The 16,078-nt window shown below is 43.5% G+C and overlaps 1 long non-coding RNA gene across 1 annotated transcript; it reads right to left on the minus strand.

Annotated features, from left to right (window-relative positions):
* Window positions 1-4,425: 4,425 nt before the first annotated feature.
* LOC116877176 lies at window positions 4,426-15,596 on the minus strand. The gene is made up of 3 exons (XR_004384567.1): window positions 15,390-15,596; window positions 5,560-5,668; window positions 4,426-4,803 (listed from the first exon to the last, which is right to left on the minus strand). It is a non-coding gene; the product is annotated as an uncharacterized LOC116877176 (long non-coding RNA).
* Window positions 15,597-16,078: the final 482 nt, after the last annotated feature.

Here is a 16,078-nt window from a genome sequence, read left to right on the forward strand (position 1 = left end):
GAAATTGGAGAACACATACCAATCAACTCTGGAGTAGCTGCTGGCCGCATAGATGCAGTCTTATCTGAGAAATTTGAAACTCGGATCATTTTGATAAAAGGTACATAGGATTGCTGCTGGAAAGACTGCAGCTTCTAAAGAGGTAGAAGCACTTTGTAAATGCCCAGAGTCACCCCTGGGTTCTAATCCAGTCCTGCTTGATGGAGTGTAAACATGAGGATTTTAAATGGAATGATGTACTTTAAATTCTTCATTTTTCAGTGCCTTAGTCAACAAGTACTTGGTTTTTGTTTTGTTTTTTTAAACCATCAGAACACTTGCAGACTTGTGAAGTTCACTTAAAGGTTTCAAGGTGCTTGAAAATTAAAAAAAAAAAAAGAAGTGGTATCTGGTTGGGAATGGTTCCTGTGTTCTTCTGCTACAGAACGAGTCTTGTAGGTTGCTGAAAACAACTAGCTGCCTCAGTTTAGATGTGAGAACCCACACTGGCAGTGTCTTGATTCCTCAGGTGCCGCCTTGCTCTCTCACTTCCTGGTCCTCCCTGCCTCATTTGTACCTTGACCTTTATTAGGAAACAGGCCTCTCATTTGGTCTCCCACATCCCATCACTAAAACACTGCCAGACACAGCTCTTTCCTGCTGCTTCTCTACTCCTGCAGGTCTTTCTGGCTCACCTTCCTTGTTCCTGTTCCCACTTCATTTCCTCATTTAACATTCCCCTACTACAACCATACCAATAAATGAATGATGAGAGGTATGACTGGACGATCGTGTCAATTTTTATGTGCCTTGTTATTGTAAACGGTTTCTGCCCAAGTTTCAGCTTAACCTATGGTAATCTCACCACACTGGAATAATGAGAGTGAAATGGCTCACCTTCCCCATTTCTTATGGACCAGAAGAACAGATGAAGAAAAGTTGGCAGAGGTCCAACCTTACCCTGGAGACACAACCCAAAGGCATCTCTCCATCATGATCTAACCCAGGCGCAATGTGCCCCAGAATGCAGGGGTAAGTTTAGGTATGAAAGGACTCTGGAATAGCTTGTAAAAATACCTAACTGTTAACCAGCACACCGGCGGCTTAGTTTAGTATTCCCAGAACTTGTAATTATGCAAGAAATTTAGTCCGAGCTACTTCCCGGCAGTCTCAATATGGGTGACACTGTTCAGAGTTTATAGTAATGTTCTTGAAATCAAGTCAAAGTTCTCTCCATTGCGTTATGCGAGAACTGTATATATGTGTTAAAGGGATCTGTTTGATTCCTTTTGGCAAGGAATTGCAGAAATGGCTTTTGTGGTTTTTTTGCAGAAATGGTTTTTAACAATGTCCGTTATAAAGTGAGACCTTGGGAGTGAGCGAAGACATTGTAGCCTTTTCACTCTGAAATGGCAAAACAGTTGGATTCTCTGGGTCTATCAAAGACTCCTGTTTGAGGATTGTGAACGGAGAGGGTGTGTGTGTGTGTGTGTGTGTGTGTGTGTCCGTGTGTCCATGTCCTCATGCTTTCTGCCATGGTGTTAAAACCTCCTTATGAAGGCATCCAAAGAATACCAAGTGGTAACAGTAGGCAGTTGGCTTGAGTGAATTCAGCCCCATTTGCCAACAACTCAGAGAACTGGAGTTGTTCTAGATAGAGGTGGGCAAAGTCAGCCATTGCCTTAGCCTGTTTCCACAGTAAGCATGCTCTTCTCGTCCACAAGGATGCACCTCAGTAGGGTTTGACCTGAATCCCTGGCTCATGTGTGGTGTTGGACTACAGTAGTGACCAGAACAGCACAAGGCCTGCAAGATGTTCCTTTGAAAGAGAAAATGCTGTCATTTGTTAGGGCACAGAAACCAAATGATGGCCAAGGACAATGCTCCTTCCATGGAAAAGAGGTGAACTCTGCTGACAAGACATTTTGAGTTGACTGAATGAGGGGGTCAACCCAGCTATGAGGAATACTGCGGTCATCAGACCCCAGGAAACAGTACGTGCACACAATCTTAAGGGCTGTGAACATGGGAAAGGAAGGGAAAAAGACATTTATAAAGTCAATCTTAACAGTTTTTGCGATACCTCTTATTTGCAGACTATTGGATTTATGTTATTGCACTCTTCGTGTGATCTATCTTATGTATCGGATAGTTTTTATGAATAATTGTTTTGAGTTGTAAACTCTTATACACTTTATTAAAATGGACCTAATAAAAGTAAATGATTTATATTTTGTATTATTTCTTAAGTCAGATCTTCCTAGGATTGAAGGGTTCCATGAGTGCCTTTTATAGTACCAAGCCTAGTTTTGTGTTTTTAAGTTTCAAAGAACGTTTGGTTGGTTGGTTGGTTGGTTGGTTGGTTGGTTGGTTTCCAATGCCAACATTGTTACTTCCTGAGACCTACTTTTCCTTCTAGATGTTACCTGGAGACATAAATGGAATAATAAAAGACAGCAGGGCCATACAGACTGAGGCGAGGAAACCAAAGAGCTCCCTGCTATTGTAAACTTCACTGTGAGCTCCTAAAATATGTTAATCTGAGTATGATCTGCATCAGTATTTAGTCTTTTTTTAAAAGATTTTATTTATTTACTTACTTAATCTGACAGAGTGAAAGAGAGCAAGCATAAGCAGACAGAATGTCAGGCAGAGGGAGAGGGAGAAGCAGGCTCCCTGCTGGGTCGAGAGCCCTACATGGGGGCTTGATACCAGAATCCTGAGATCATGACCTGAGCCAAAGTCAGACACTTAACTGAGCCACCCAGGCACCCCCGGAATTCAGTCTTTAAAAACAAACAAACAAAAAATTCCTAAAGAGAGACCAGCATTAACATAACAAATTAAAGAGAGAAGTCTTGGAAATGACAAACAAAAAAACCCAGACTCTTAACTATAGAGAATTAACTGGTGGTTACCAGAGGGAAGGTAGGTGGCAGGATGGATGAACTAGGTGAAGGAGATTAAGAGTACACTTAACTTGATGAGCACTGAGTAATGGATAGAATTACTGAATCTCTAATTTATACACTTGAAACTAATAACATTGTACATTAATTATATTGGAATTAAAATAAAATTTAAAAGTACACAAAGTACACATGCCAAAAGTCTTGGAGAGAAATGAATTATACCTATGAATCTTAAAATCCATAGTGTGGGAGAGAACCTGCCTGCTTATTTCCTCTCCAAATTTGAGAAACTAACAGTAATATTTGGGCTTTAATGAGTTTTAACCTCCATCATTCAGGGAGAATTGGTAGAGGGCTGAGTTCAGGTCCAAGTTCAAGCTGGTAATGGTGTTCACCCAGGGTTCCAGAGAGTTCTGGTATAATATACATGAGGAAAGCCAAAGTTGCCTCCTTTTACTAAAGATTTATCTAAGATCTGATTCATCTATCTTTAAATATATGCCCCACTTCATTCTACAATGTGAAGTTCCTGTGCTTTTTCTGTTTCAAGTTATCGTTAACCAAGAATACAGTCTTCCTTGTCTGTGATTTGGACTGCTCTGGGGGAAGCATCACTCCCACTGAGGTAGACGCAGGAATGAGAGCCTTCTGCAAATGCAGACAGATTCACCTTCAGTGACTTAGCTCTGTCCTTCTTGTAGGGAGAGCCAAACTTAGCAGCTCCAGCTCCCACAGGGTGCTATCGTTTGCATTTACCCTTTTGTGGCTCATTTTTGCCAACCCCAAGACTGGTTAATAAGAGACCAGCCAGGGAGGAGGTGTCCTTAGATCACTCCCTAATTTACAACCAAGTGAGAAGAGCCAGAGTGTGACCCAGAGAAAAGCCACGAGCAGATGATTTAGAACTTTCCTTCGGATTTGGAGACAAAGATCTTTTTCCTTCCATCTTAAGAATTTTTCCTTGAGTTAACCTCTTCTTAAATTGGGGTAGTAATATCTAGAGGGCTTCAGTTAGCATCTCAATCTATATGGAAGAAGACAAGTCATTCAACCTTTTATGTAAGCTTAGCTCAGAGGCCCAAAAGGAGTGCAAATATTCTCTATAGAAAGTGGCCCACTTCTCTAGCACCAAGGTTTTAGGACCAAGATCATCACTAGATAGGGAATTCACCAATTCACATATGGAAAAATTAGTATTTCTACCAGATCTCCCCAGGAACATCCTGTTTTTGAGCAGGACCTTTGACCTCAAGGACAGACTCTGTTTTTACTCTTCAGAAAAACCTTAAGTTATCAGAGGGAAATTGATGACAGTTTTCTCACAGAGGAACAAAAAATTAAATATAAACTGTCGATCTTTATTTAGTTTATAATCAATATTACTGGTAGAAATGCTTAGTCCAAGTTAAATTCAAATCTGTTAAAACCACACATCATTAAAAATTGGTGGAAGAATGAAATTTTGACAAAGTTTAAATCGAAATTTTTGACTAGGAAACTTGAAATTTGAAATTTGAAAAGTAGCCACAAGAGAACTTAGTAGCAGAAGATACATTGGTAAAATTTGAAATGAACCAAAAATTGACTCAGTCTCCATTATAAAACATATAGAAGAAACTGGATCCCAATGAAAATAATTACAACAAAATGGAAATATATTGCAGAGGAAATTGATCAAAAATTAAATTGGCTTAATGGAGTTGCTGAAAGGAGTTTCTCAACGAAAGTTCATCAATATTAGCCCAGCTAAAATATGTGATCAAAAACATTGAGTGAAACAGCCACAGTAGTTCAAAATGTCTTTCTTGTGCCTACCCGTGGGCGGTCGAAGTGAAGTTGTCCAGATGGCCATTAGCAGCATGAATCAGGAGAGAAGTCTTGACTGCTGGTAGAGAGAAGTCATCAGTGAGTCCTGGACATAGGTGAGATCAGAGGAAGAGAATGTAGACTAAGAAGAGCACTCACAAAATCTTTTGGGAATGACAACATTTAAAGGATAGGTAGGGGGTAAAAAGCCATGGAGGAAACTGAACCACAAAGGTAGACAGAAAAACAGAAGGGTGATACCAAAGCTAAGAGAGGAAAAACTTTCAAGAATAAGCAGTGGTCAGTAGTTTTCTTTTTCTTTTATTTTTAAAGATTTTATTTATTTATTTGACAGAGAGAGACACAGCAGGAGAGGGAACACAAGCAGGGGGACCGGGAGACGGAGAAGCAGGCTTCCCACTGAGCAGGGAGCCTGATGCGGGGCTCTATCCAGGGACCCTGAGATCATGACCTGAGCTGCAGGCAGACGCTTCACCACTGAGCCACCCAGGCGCCCCTGGTCAATAGTTTTAAATGCCAAAGGGAAATCAAAAGAGAGAGAAACGTTATTTGGATTTGTCAGTTGGAGGCCATTGGTGACCTCAGCAAGAGAAATTTCTGTAAAGTTGTGGGGCATATTGTAGTGATTTGAGGAATGAGGGGTGTAAAGAAGGCAGGCTATATTTTGAAGAACAAGGTGGTTCCAATTTATACAAGGACCTTAAATAATCCACAACTTAAGGGCATACCACAGATGCATGTTCCTTCCCAGAACACCAGTGAGGCCCCCCGTTCTCCCACACACACTATGTTGGTTTACTTAAAAGATTCATCTTTCTTAACCCAACAGCCTTTTCCATACCTTATTACATGAAACTTGCATTCCAATATTATTGTTTTGAATGTGTTGTTTTCCTCCAGTTCTCATACTAGTAACATCATTGAACAAATGTTTAGATGACATTTGTAGCCTAGGAAAAGAGAATTACATTATTCTATCAGTGAATTCAAAACAAAACAAAACAACCAGTAGTCCCTGTGATGGCTGAGTAGTGCCTCTGACATTATCCATGATAAAATGCCCAGAACCTGTGGAGGACACCTTATCTAGCAAAAGGGATTTAGCACATGTGATAAAATTAAGGATCTTGAAATGGGAAGACTATTCAGGATTTTCCAGGTGGGCCCAACATTATCACAGCTTCCTGTTGGGAGAGATGCAGGAGTCGTCAGAGAAGGCAGCAATGTGGTGACAGACACAAAGGCTGGAGTGTCACTTTGAAGATGGAGAAAACCGAAGAATACAGGGAGCCACTAGAAGGTGAAAAAGACAAGGAAATAGATTCCGCCCTCAGAGCCTCTAGAAGGAACCCGTCCTGCTGACAACTTGACTTTAGTCCAGTGAAAATGAACTCCAGACTTCCTGCACCTGTACCAGACTGTATCAGACCTCCCAACCGAAAGAGAGTAAGTTTGCTGTGTTAAGCCACCATGTTTGTGAGAATTTGTCACAGCAGCAATAGGAAACCAGTCACGAAAGTCACTCCCCAAATTTCTGACACAAGTTAACAACAGTGGTGTTCTTACTGACAAAGGGGAATGGGTGTCTTGTGTGGAGGAGTGGAGGTGAGGAAGATGGGTTCCAACTGCTGAGGCTTATGTCCCTTGTCTGTCACTTCCTACCTGTGTCAACTTGAATAAATCACTGAGCTTCTGCATCTGTTTCTTCACCTGTAAAACAGGGAGGACAGCAAATGCCCACATCATAGACTGTCAGGAGTTGGACTCGGGAGAGCCGCCCACTTTGGGTGCTCTGTCCGTGTCCGTGATGTCTGTTCGGCCCACTCCTGTGGTGATGGCACAGTTTCCTCAGACTGCCAGCCCTGAAGTTGTGCTGTACCTGACCATTTTTCATATTTGCATGTATTTCATATTTTGTGTAAGAGTTGACACTTTATTAATCTCTTGTGTTACATTTTCAAATTCATATAAAATGTGACCATGCCAGGAGCTTAAATGGAAATGAAAAGAGAACTAGGGAGCTTACTAGTGGGGGACATGGATGGGGAAGGAAGAATGAGGGAAGCACTTGAATACGGTCCTACCTTAGCAGCTAAGGAGAAACAACCTGTAGAGAGGGAGTAGAGGAAGTTGAAGGAATAAGAAAGAGAGAGAGAAGTAAATGGATAACAAGCACGCCCAGCACCCAGATCTTGGTTTCTGAATGAAAGGAACCATGGCTCCATGGAGAAATGGCTGAGGGCAGGAAATACACAAAACGAACTAGGGGTATCTTGTACGGCTAGAAAGCAAAGAAGTGCTAAACAACAACAACAAAAATACAAAAGCAACTACCACAAGGACACAGGCACTAGCCTGAAAGAACTGCCAGTAGTCAAAGCTGGAACAATGGGATCAACAAAATAAATAACATAATACTAGATTATAACAAAATATAAAGTAAACATCCACCACCCATACTGATATAAGTGATTGAAAAAATAAATAGGGAAGACAAGACCTATCTCTCACACAGAAGAATTTCAACTAATTTATGTAGACCCTCCTGCCTCCAAAGTAGAGCTTCATTCCACATACTTTGAATGTTGGCTGTGCTTCCAAAAAATAGTGTCTGGAATGGGGAGATGGAAAGAGTAACTTTACAGTGGAAAAACCTAACAATCACCACCTCAGTCAGATGGTCAAGTTAACGTCAACAGTAATAGGTCGATAATGTGTACCCTTAATACGATGTGATGAGAAGGGTACTTCACCTCCGTGGTCCTCCACTCCAAAACCCATTAATCCCAGACTAACCAAGAAAATAACATCATACGAATCCCAATTGAGGGACAGTCTACAAAATACTTGATTAGCACTCTTCAACACTGTCAAAGTCATCAAAAACAAGGAAAGTCTGAGAAACTGGTACAGGCTGGAAGGTGATAGGAGATATGACAAATAAGTGTAACATATCCGGATAGGATCCTGGTGCAGAAAAGAGCATTAGAGGGTGCCTGGGTGGCTCAGTTGATTAAGCCACTGCCTTGGGCTCAGGTCATGATCCTGTAGTCCTGGGATCGAGTCCCATATCGGGCTGGCTTCCCCTGCTCTGCAGGGAGCCTGCTTCTCCCTTTCCTTCCGCTTGCCACTCCCCCTGCTTGTGCTCTCTCTCTCTGTCAAAAAAAGAAAAAAGAAAGAAAGAAAGAAAGAAAGAAAAAGAAAGAAAGAAAGAGAAAGCGAGCATTAGAGGAAAAAGTAGGGAAATCCAAATAAACTGTGGAGTTTGGATGATGTTGGTTCCTTAGCTGTAGTAAATAGTAGTGCTGGTTCCTTAGTTTTGGCAAAGGTCTAATGGTGATGTAAGATGCTATCAGTAGCAGGGAATACTGGTTAAAGGATACATAGAAACAGTCTGCGCTGTCTTTGCAACTTTTCTGTAAACCCAATAGTACTTTAGAATAAAAAGTTTACTTAAAAAATAGTAAGTTGGGCAAAGTCCCTAAGGAATTGGCAGGGGGAGTAAGGAGTGGGGTGGATCCTGAACACAGGTGAAGTTACTGGCTTTGAGTAAGGAAAATGCCTCTTCTCCTGCTATGGGAGAAAGGCAGTAAGATTAATGCAGTGTCAAGGAGGAAAAACTTTTCCTCTACCCTCCCAGTTCTTTTCATGGGGGCTTGCAAATTAAACTGCCAAAAAGACAGATTAGCAAAAAAGATTTTTATTCATATACTCACATAGGAATTCACAGAAAAACATGACTCAAGGAGGCAGAATTTGGGTTTATATACCATCTTAATAAGAGAAGGGGGTGGGGAGAAGGGCGCCCTAAGAAAACAAATGACTTTTAGGAAAAGATAAATGGCAATTTTGTGAAAATGTTTAGGTGATTGCTTATTCCTGAGCCAAACTCTCCTCTCCAGTGATAGGAGTCTGTCTTTTGTGGTTGCTAAATTCCTGGAGACAGGACCGATTTATAACTAATGGATTCTTTGGGAAGCTCTGCTTTCAGGTAGATGAGGGCAGTTCAAAAAAAAAAAGAAAAAGAAAACAAAGCGAAGCTCCTCAGCAATATGTGGTGGACGCCTTCAGCAGGAAAAGGTGAATGTGTGAGTCCAGGCAGGGTTCCGACCAGTTATAAAGCCCACTGCTGCCCCTACCACCACCAAGTCCTCTTTTTCTCTGCAAAGTAAAATCTACTACGAATGAAGATGCAAGGCGTTAAGTTTGGAGTAGCCAATAAAGGGAATTGTTAAAATATTTGCAACCAGTATTTTAAATAGACTGAGTTCAGTAAGATAGGTAAGAATTCAGGAAAGGGCTTAAATGTGATCCTTAATGAAATTCCTGCAGATCCCACAGCTTTCTAGTTCCTTTTCCAAGTACTCTCAAGTATTAAAAAAACCTAACCAAGTTTTCACAGCTTCCATCTCACATCTGCCTCAGAGCTTCCCTCCTTTTCCTAGGTTGGGCTCCGGGACCAGCTTCCTTCTATATCTGCCTCGTGCAGTTTGGGGCAGGATAGGGGCATTGGGATCATGGTGCATATAGCAGTCCTTTTCCTTGGCAGGGGTTCCCTGTGGAGCCCGCTCCTCTCCCCTTCTGCAGCTGGTGGTATACCCCACTTGGCAAGCTGGAGCCCCTTGCCCTCCTGGGGACCCTGGTGAGCAGAAGCCCTCCAGCACAGTTCAGCCTGGCTCGCTTCTGCAACATCTCCTTGTTGCATGGGAAAGTCTTGCATCCTTGTCGCTCCAAATGCCATGAGTGCAAGCTGGTCCCCTATTCCTTCCCTGGGTGCTTTGGTTAGCCTCCTATCTTTACGCTTCACCCCCAAATCCCTGGGGGGATACTCCAAGGACTCCCTTCCCATATTTTACCCTGGTACCTGGGGAGGCAGACCTCGAGTTCCTATAGCTGAGGAAGCGTGGACCCAGTGAATGCGACAGTACAATCCTCTTGTAGCAGGCACCCTGGGGCCTTCACACAGGATTTTCAGTTGGCCCATCTTATATAGCCAGGAGGGGCTTAAGAGGTGGTCACCATTTTCCTGAATCTTTTAGGAAGCTTGTCTCAAATCACTTTAAAATGTTGAAGCCCATATCACCCAATGTCTTTGACTTTGAAGCTTTATCCAAAACACGAAAACCATAGAAGTCGCAGACCACACGCTGTGACCCAGGACTCTGATGCGGTACAACCTCAGGGCTCATGATCCACACTACAGCCTGGGTTATGGCAGGGGTTAGGGTCATGGGGAGCACAACCTGCATGGGCAGAGGCAATGTTCCTATGGCTCTGTGTACACAACAAACCCAAATGAGCACAAATCTAAGGACTCTTTCCTGGCTTTGGAGGCCAAAGCAGACCTGTGCAGTGTGATGAAGGAAGCCAAGGTTTTGGTGGTTGTTGGCATAAGCCTTTGAGCATAAAATAGCAGAGGAGTTCCAAGGCTTCCAGGGTGATTTGGGGAAATAATAAAGTAGGACCTTTTGTTTTTATTTTTAGAGGATTTATTTATTTATTTAAAAGAGCGAGTGACAGAGGGAGCACAGAGGGGAGGGGCAGAGAGAAAGGGAGCCAGAGTTTTAAGCAGATTCCACATTCAGCATGGAGACCTACACCGGGCTTCATCTCATGATCCTGAGATTACGACCTGAGCCAAAACCAAGAGTGGGATGCCTAACCGACTGGGCCACCCAGGCACCCAGGGACTTCTGTGTTTAAAATGTTTATTCTAGGGGTGCCTGGGTGGCTCAGTGGGTTAAAGCCTCTGCCTTCAGTTCAGGTCACGGTCCCGGGGTCCTGGGATCGAGCCCCGCATCGGGCTCACTCCTCGGCAGGGAGCCTGCTTCCCTTCCTCTCTCTCTGCCTACTTGTGATCTCTGTCAAATAAATAAATAAATAACTCTTTTTTTAAAAAAAGTTTATTCTAGAATTTTTAAGAGAAAGGAACAGATTTTTTTTTCTCTTAAGCGACAAACCAGAGTGTAGAGAGAACTGTATGTAATTAGGTAACTAGAAGGCATGATCTCTATTGTCACCTGTTTAACATTTCTTGAGACCATAACCAATCTCTTGGGAAAAATAGGGTCACAATACAATGTTTGCTTGTCCCCACCTTCTCTGTAGAGACTCCAGTGACTTCATCTCTTCCCAGCTATTCCTGGCATCACACGTGCTTGGAACAAGATTCTTTTCCGCTATCATTTACATATTTACTTCAACTGCTCTGCCACTTGCTGCCAGATCAGCCCCAGAAGGCCAAGGCACCCATGGTGTCACATCCTCCCACTTCTCCTGTCCAGACAGCAACTGCTGCAGTTTGCTAATAAGGCAGCAGAACCCAGGGCTCACACAGTCTGGGATATTTTAACAAAACAGCCCTTTTATTTTGTGGGTCATCATTCCTGAACCTCAAGCAGAATCTATGGGTATTGGGCCAAAGACAGTCTGAGCAGCAGGGCTCACTGATTTTTGAATCAAGTTCGTGAATACTGACTTTTCCCCCAAAGAGAAATTCTTTCCTGGGACCATTTCTCTCCTGGCAGACTTTTCAGTACTTTAGGCTGGAAGTGCCACACTGGCCCCCAGAAATGCTCAAACCAGTCTCAGTTCTAAGAACAGACTATGCTGCTGACCTCAGGTGTTGTTGCTTGTAGCTGTGTTAGGAATGGGTCTCCAAGTTTTATAGGAGAAGACAAAAGCATCGTTACAGCTACCCATGTGAGAAGTTCAGGGCAAGACATTTGAAATGCATTTTTCTCTTATCCACTCAATCCTTTTTGATAGCTATAGTTGTCTACATTTTATAGATGAGAAAACTTGGGGCTCATTCATTCAACAAGAATTTATTGAGTACCTACTGTGTGCCAGGCACCGTTCTAGGCATTCAAGCTACCTCAGATACCAATGGAGGCCCCCTTGTGCCATATGCTTTCTAGAGGGGGTAAATGGCCATAAATTATTAGCATAACCATGAAATAAAATATGGGAGAAGGTGCCCATGGGACACCTTGGGTTCTATGGGACTTCAGAGAGGTCTCAATTCAGCAAGTATATTTTGAGCCTCTCCTAAATGCCAGGCACTGGGAACGAAATCAAAAAGATAAACTTGCATGCCTGTCTGCAGTTCACATGCAGCGAGGCTACCGAGTGAGCAGCAGAACCAGGAGTTGGAGCTAGTAGGCTGGTTCTGCACGGTGCTGCCAGCATCTGCTGGAACATCCTAACACTTCTTTTTCTTTAAACACACAACACAAGACTTTCCTCTTATGTGAAGCCTTCCTCGGGCTCTCCTCTTACCTCTAAGTCCTCATTCACTTCTCCCACCTGCCACCAGTGGGCCCTTGTGGAGCATGTTGTCCCCTGGGGTTGCCTGTGTTGATTTCCAATGTCTCTCCTCTAGGAGCTCCTTGAGACTACAAATTATTTTGTTCATGTTTATATCCTCAAACCAGGGATTTGGATCATTCTTGAGTAACGGGAAACCTGGTTAACCTGTGGCATCAGCAAAACTGTGGCTGATTTTTTTCTCATGCCCTAAGCAGTCTGGAAGAGGGTGGCTGCTGGTGGTTGTTGGCTCATTGCCTCAGGGATGTCATGGTTGAAGCATGGCGGCCTTGACTCCAGCATTCCTGCTCTGACACAAGCAGGAAGAAGGACCCGCGCAGAGGGCAGGAAAGCAAAACCTTCTCAGACAGTTCTGACCATCTTCCACATTTGTCTTATTGGATGGAACTGTGCCACATGACAAGCTGTAGTTGCACGAGAGGCTAGGGGAATTCTTCTTCTTCTTAGACTGAACACACTGCCACCTAAGCAAGGTCAGTGTTGACTAGTAAAGAAGGACAAAGTGAACACTGGAAGGTAACCAGCATCGTCTGCCTCAATGCCTAAGACAAAGCGAGTGCCTGGCACCATGCTATCCAGAAAGCATTCAACAGTTATTGAAAGAAAACAAATGAACAAGGCAAAAAGAGACAAACAGAAAAACAGACTCCTGATTATAGAGAACAAAGTAGTGGTTGCCAGAGGGGAGGTAGATGAGGCGATGGATAAAACAGGTGAAGGGGATTAAGAGTACACTCATCTTGGGGAGGGCTGAGTAATGTGTACAACTGCTGAATCCTGACATCGTACACCTGAAACAAATGTAACACTGTATGTTAATTACACATGAATGTTGAAAATTAATTAACTAATTTTTTTTTAAAAGATTTTATTTATTTGGCAGACAGAGATCACAAGTAGGCAGAGAGGCAGGCAGAGAGAGAGGAAGAAGCAGGCTCCCTGCCAAGCAGAGAGCCCGATGCGGGGCTCGATCCCAAGACACCGGGATCACGACCTGAGCCGAAGGCAGAGGCCTTAACCCACTGAGCCACCCAGGTGCCCCTAATTAACTAATTTTAAAAGTTATCTTAAAATCATTTTTTTTAAAGATTTATTTATTTATTTGACAGACAGAAATCACAAGGAGGCAGAAAGGCAGGCAGAGAGAGAGGAGGAAGCAGGCTCCCCACCAAGCAGAGAGCCCGATGCAGGGCTCGATCCCAGGACCCTGGGATCATGACCCGAGCCAAAGGCAGAGGCTTTAACCCACTGAGCCACCCAGGCGCCCCTTAAAATCATTTTTTAAGTGATTTTTATTTTAATTCCAGTTAGTTAACATACAGTGTTGTATTAGTTTTGGGTGTACAATACAGTGATTCAACAATTCCATACCTCACCCAGGGCTCATCATGACAAGTGCATTCCTGAATCCCTATCACCTATTTCACCCATCCCCCACCCACCTCCCCTCTGGTAACCATCAGTTCTCGATAATTAAGCATCTACTTTCTTTTTTTTTTTTTTTTAAAGCTTTTATTTATTTATTTGTCAGAGAGAGTGAGCACAGGCAGACAGAGTGGCAGGCAGATGCAGAGGGAGAAGCAGTCTCCCTGCTGAGCAGGGAGCCCGATGTGGGACTCGATCCCAGGACGCTGGGATCATGACCCGAGCCGAAGGCAGCTGCTTAACCAACTGAGCCACCCAGGCGTCCCAAGCATCTACTTTCTGATTTCTCTTATTTTTGATCTGTGCTTGTTATGTTTCTTAAATTCCACATATGAGTGAAATCATATTGTATTTGTCTTTCTCTGACTTATTTCACTAACCATTATACTCTCTAGCTCCATCTGTGTCTTGCAAATGGAAAGATTTCATGCTTAAAAAATAGTTATTGAATAAATGGTAAATGAGTAAATAAATGATTTTTTGGTCCATGTCACATGGTCTGGTAATCTTCTTAGCCAAGAATTAAAACAGAGCCAACATCTTATTGAAATAGTACTGGGGAAAATATCAGTTGTCTATCAGTTATCATGGTGAATGAATGTGTGTGTGTGTGTGTGTGTGTGTGTGTACAAGCATGGTGTACTTGACAGAGAGAGAAAGAGGAAGGAGTGGGGCATAAATAGAGACCCAGATATCTCAAGTAGTAGTTTGACTCTTTCCTAAAAAAAGTCACCCTCCTTCTAGTATATTTGGGGAAAAAAGTGAAGGCTGTTTCACACCAATTTCATGTGCCAATGGCCATAGTCCTCTCCATTAGATGCTACACCCTGCCTTGGCATAGCACCAGCTAAGGGGTGAATGAGGCCAGGCCCTCTCCTTCTGCTGTCCACACGGTCATCACACATAGTGAACAAATGTCCTGGATTTGAAAGAAGGGTTGAGGTGACTACATTCACTCAACTACTTCTTGTTGAGCACCTACTATGAGCCAGGTATTACAGTAGGTGCTGCTGGGGTACGAGAGTAAAGAGACAGACATACCCTTCATAAGTCTTAGGATACAGTGGGGAAAGGGTCATTAGAAAAATTAACACCCAAATCCGTGATTTTAACTTGAGACAATGTAAAATGAAGGGACAGGAGAGGGTATGTTGAGATAGAATAACAAAGGAGAGTATTTGGATGGGGATGAAAAGAGGTGTTAGAAAAGGCCCCCTAAGGTAGGATATTTAAGGAGAATATCCCTACCTTATATTCAGACATGGGGGAATTAATAGGAGCAATTCAAGGAAAAATGAGGGGAAGAGGAAAAAAAAAAGAGGCTGGCAGGGGGAGAAGGTATTCCCCATAAGGGGAGCAATCTATGCAAAGGCCCTGAGGTCGGAAATAATTTGGGACGTATTATTCCCAAAAATAATTTGAGAAGTGTGGTTTCAGGAATGAGAGGTGAAAAACTAAAGATTAGAAGTGTTAAGAGATTAAAACTCTGCGGCATCTGGGTGGCTCAGTTGGTTGAGCAACTGCCTTCCACTGGGGTCATGATCCTGTAATCCCAGGGATCCAGGCTCACATCAGGCTCCATGCTCAGAGGGGAGTCTGCTTCTCCCTCTGACCCTCCCCCCTCCTCTCATCCTCTCTCAAATAAACAAAATGTTAAAAAAATAAACAAATAAAAGATTAAAACTCTTTTTATGCCATTTGGTTCTGTAGGGAAGAGCCTCCAGAATGTAACTGTACTCAGGAGCCATGGCCTGCTCAGTGTCCAAGCCCACACCTGCACAGGCTTGCAACCCGCACCGACCCCCCTTTAGACACTTCTCTGGGCCACAGAAACCACCAGGGTTATATTGGGTGTGTCTTCAATCTATCCAACAACAGGTGTGTTGTTTCAAGTCCAGAAACCAGTACTGTGCTTACCTTCTAGAGCAGTGGTTCTCACATTTTCCTGCAGGTAGTATTAAAACGGATTATTAGGGTCTGTTCTTCCTCGTGCTCGATCGCGCTCTCTCTCTGAAATAAATAAAATCTTAAAAACAAAGGATGACTCGACCCCACCTTCAGAGACTGATTCAGTAGGTTTACGGCGGGGCCCGCTAATTTGCGTTTCCAGTGTGTCCCCATCTGCGGCTGCCCCCAAGAAAGAGCAATATTCAAGAAAAGTTCTGGAAGAATTATTTGTACTTCGCTCTGGAAACTAGTCAAACACTCATGCTTAGACAGCAAAGGGCAGCACCGCAGGTGAGTCCTCCTTGGAGGTCGGTCCAAGAGGACAGGGTCTACAAGCACAGCCTAACAGAAGGGTAAGACAGATCCACCTCAGCCCCACGGGAGAAGGGCAGGCATCTTGCTGGCTAAAGGAGAGCCAAGGAGATGCTCCAGGGAGTCTTTGGAAGCAGCCACTGAGCTGGACCTGGAGAGCGAGCTAGGATCCTCCATGCGGCCCTGTGGCTGGTTTAGGGGTGGGGAACAGCATTCCACCTGCCGGCCTTCATCCCTGTAAGTACAGCACCCATCAAGAAGGAAAGGTGATGCAGCGCTCCGCCTGCGCGCCGAGTCCCGCGTGTCTTACCGAGGGCGCCTGCGCAAACGTCTCCTGGACTTCCCCC

Source organism: Lontra canadensis, unplaced genomic scaffold (genome assembly GCF_010015895.1).
Source record: "Lontra canadensis isolate GAN:19392208 unplaced genomic scaffold, GSC_riverotter_1.0 scaffold50, whole genome shotgun sequence".
Taxonomy (NCBI): domain Eukaryota; kingdom Metazoa; phylum Chordata; class Mammalia; order Carnivora; family Mustelidae; genus Lontra; species Lontra canadensis.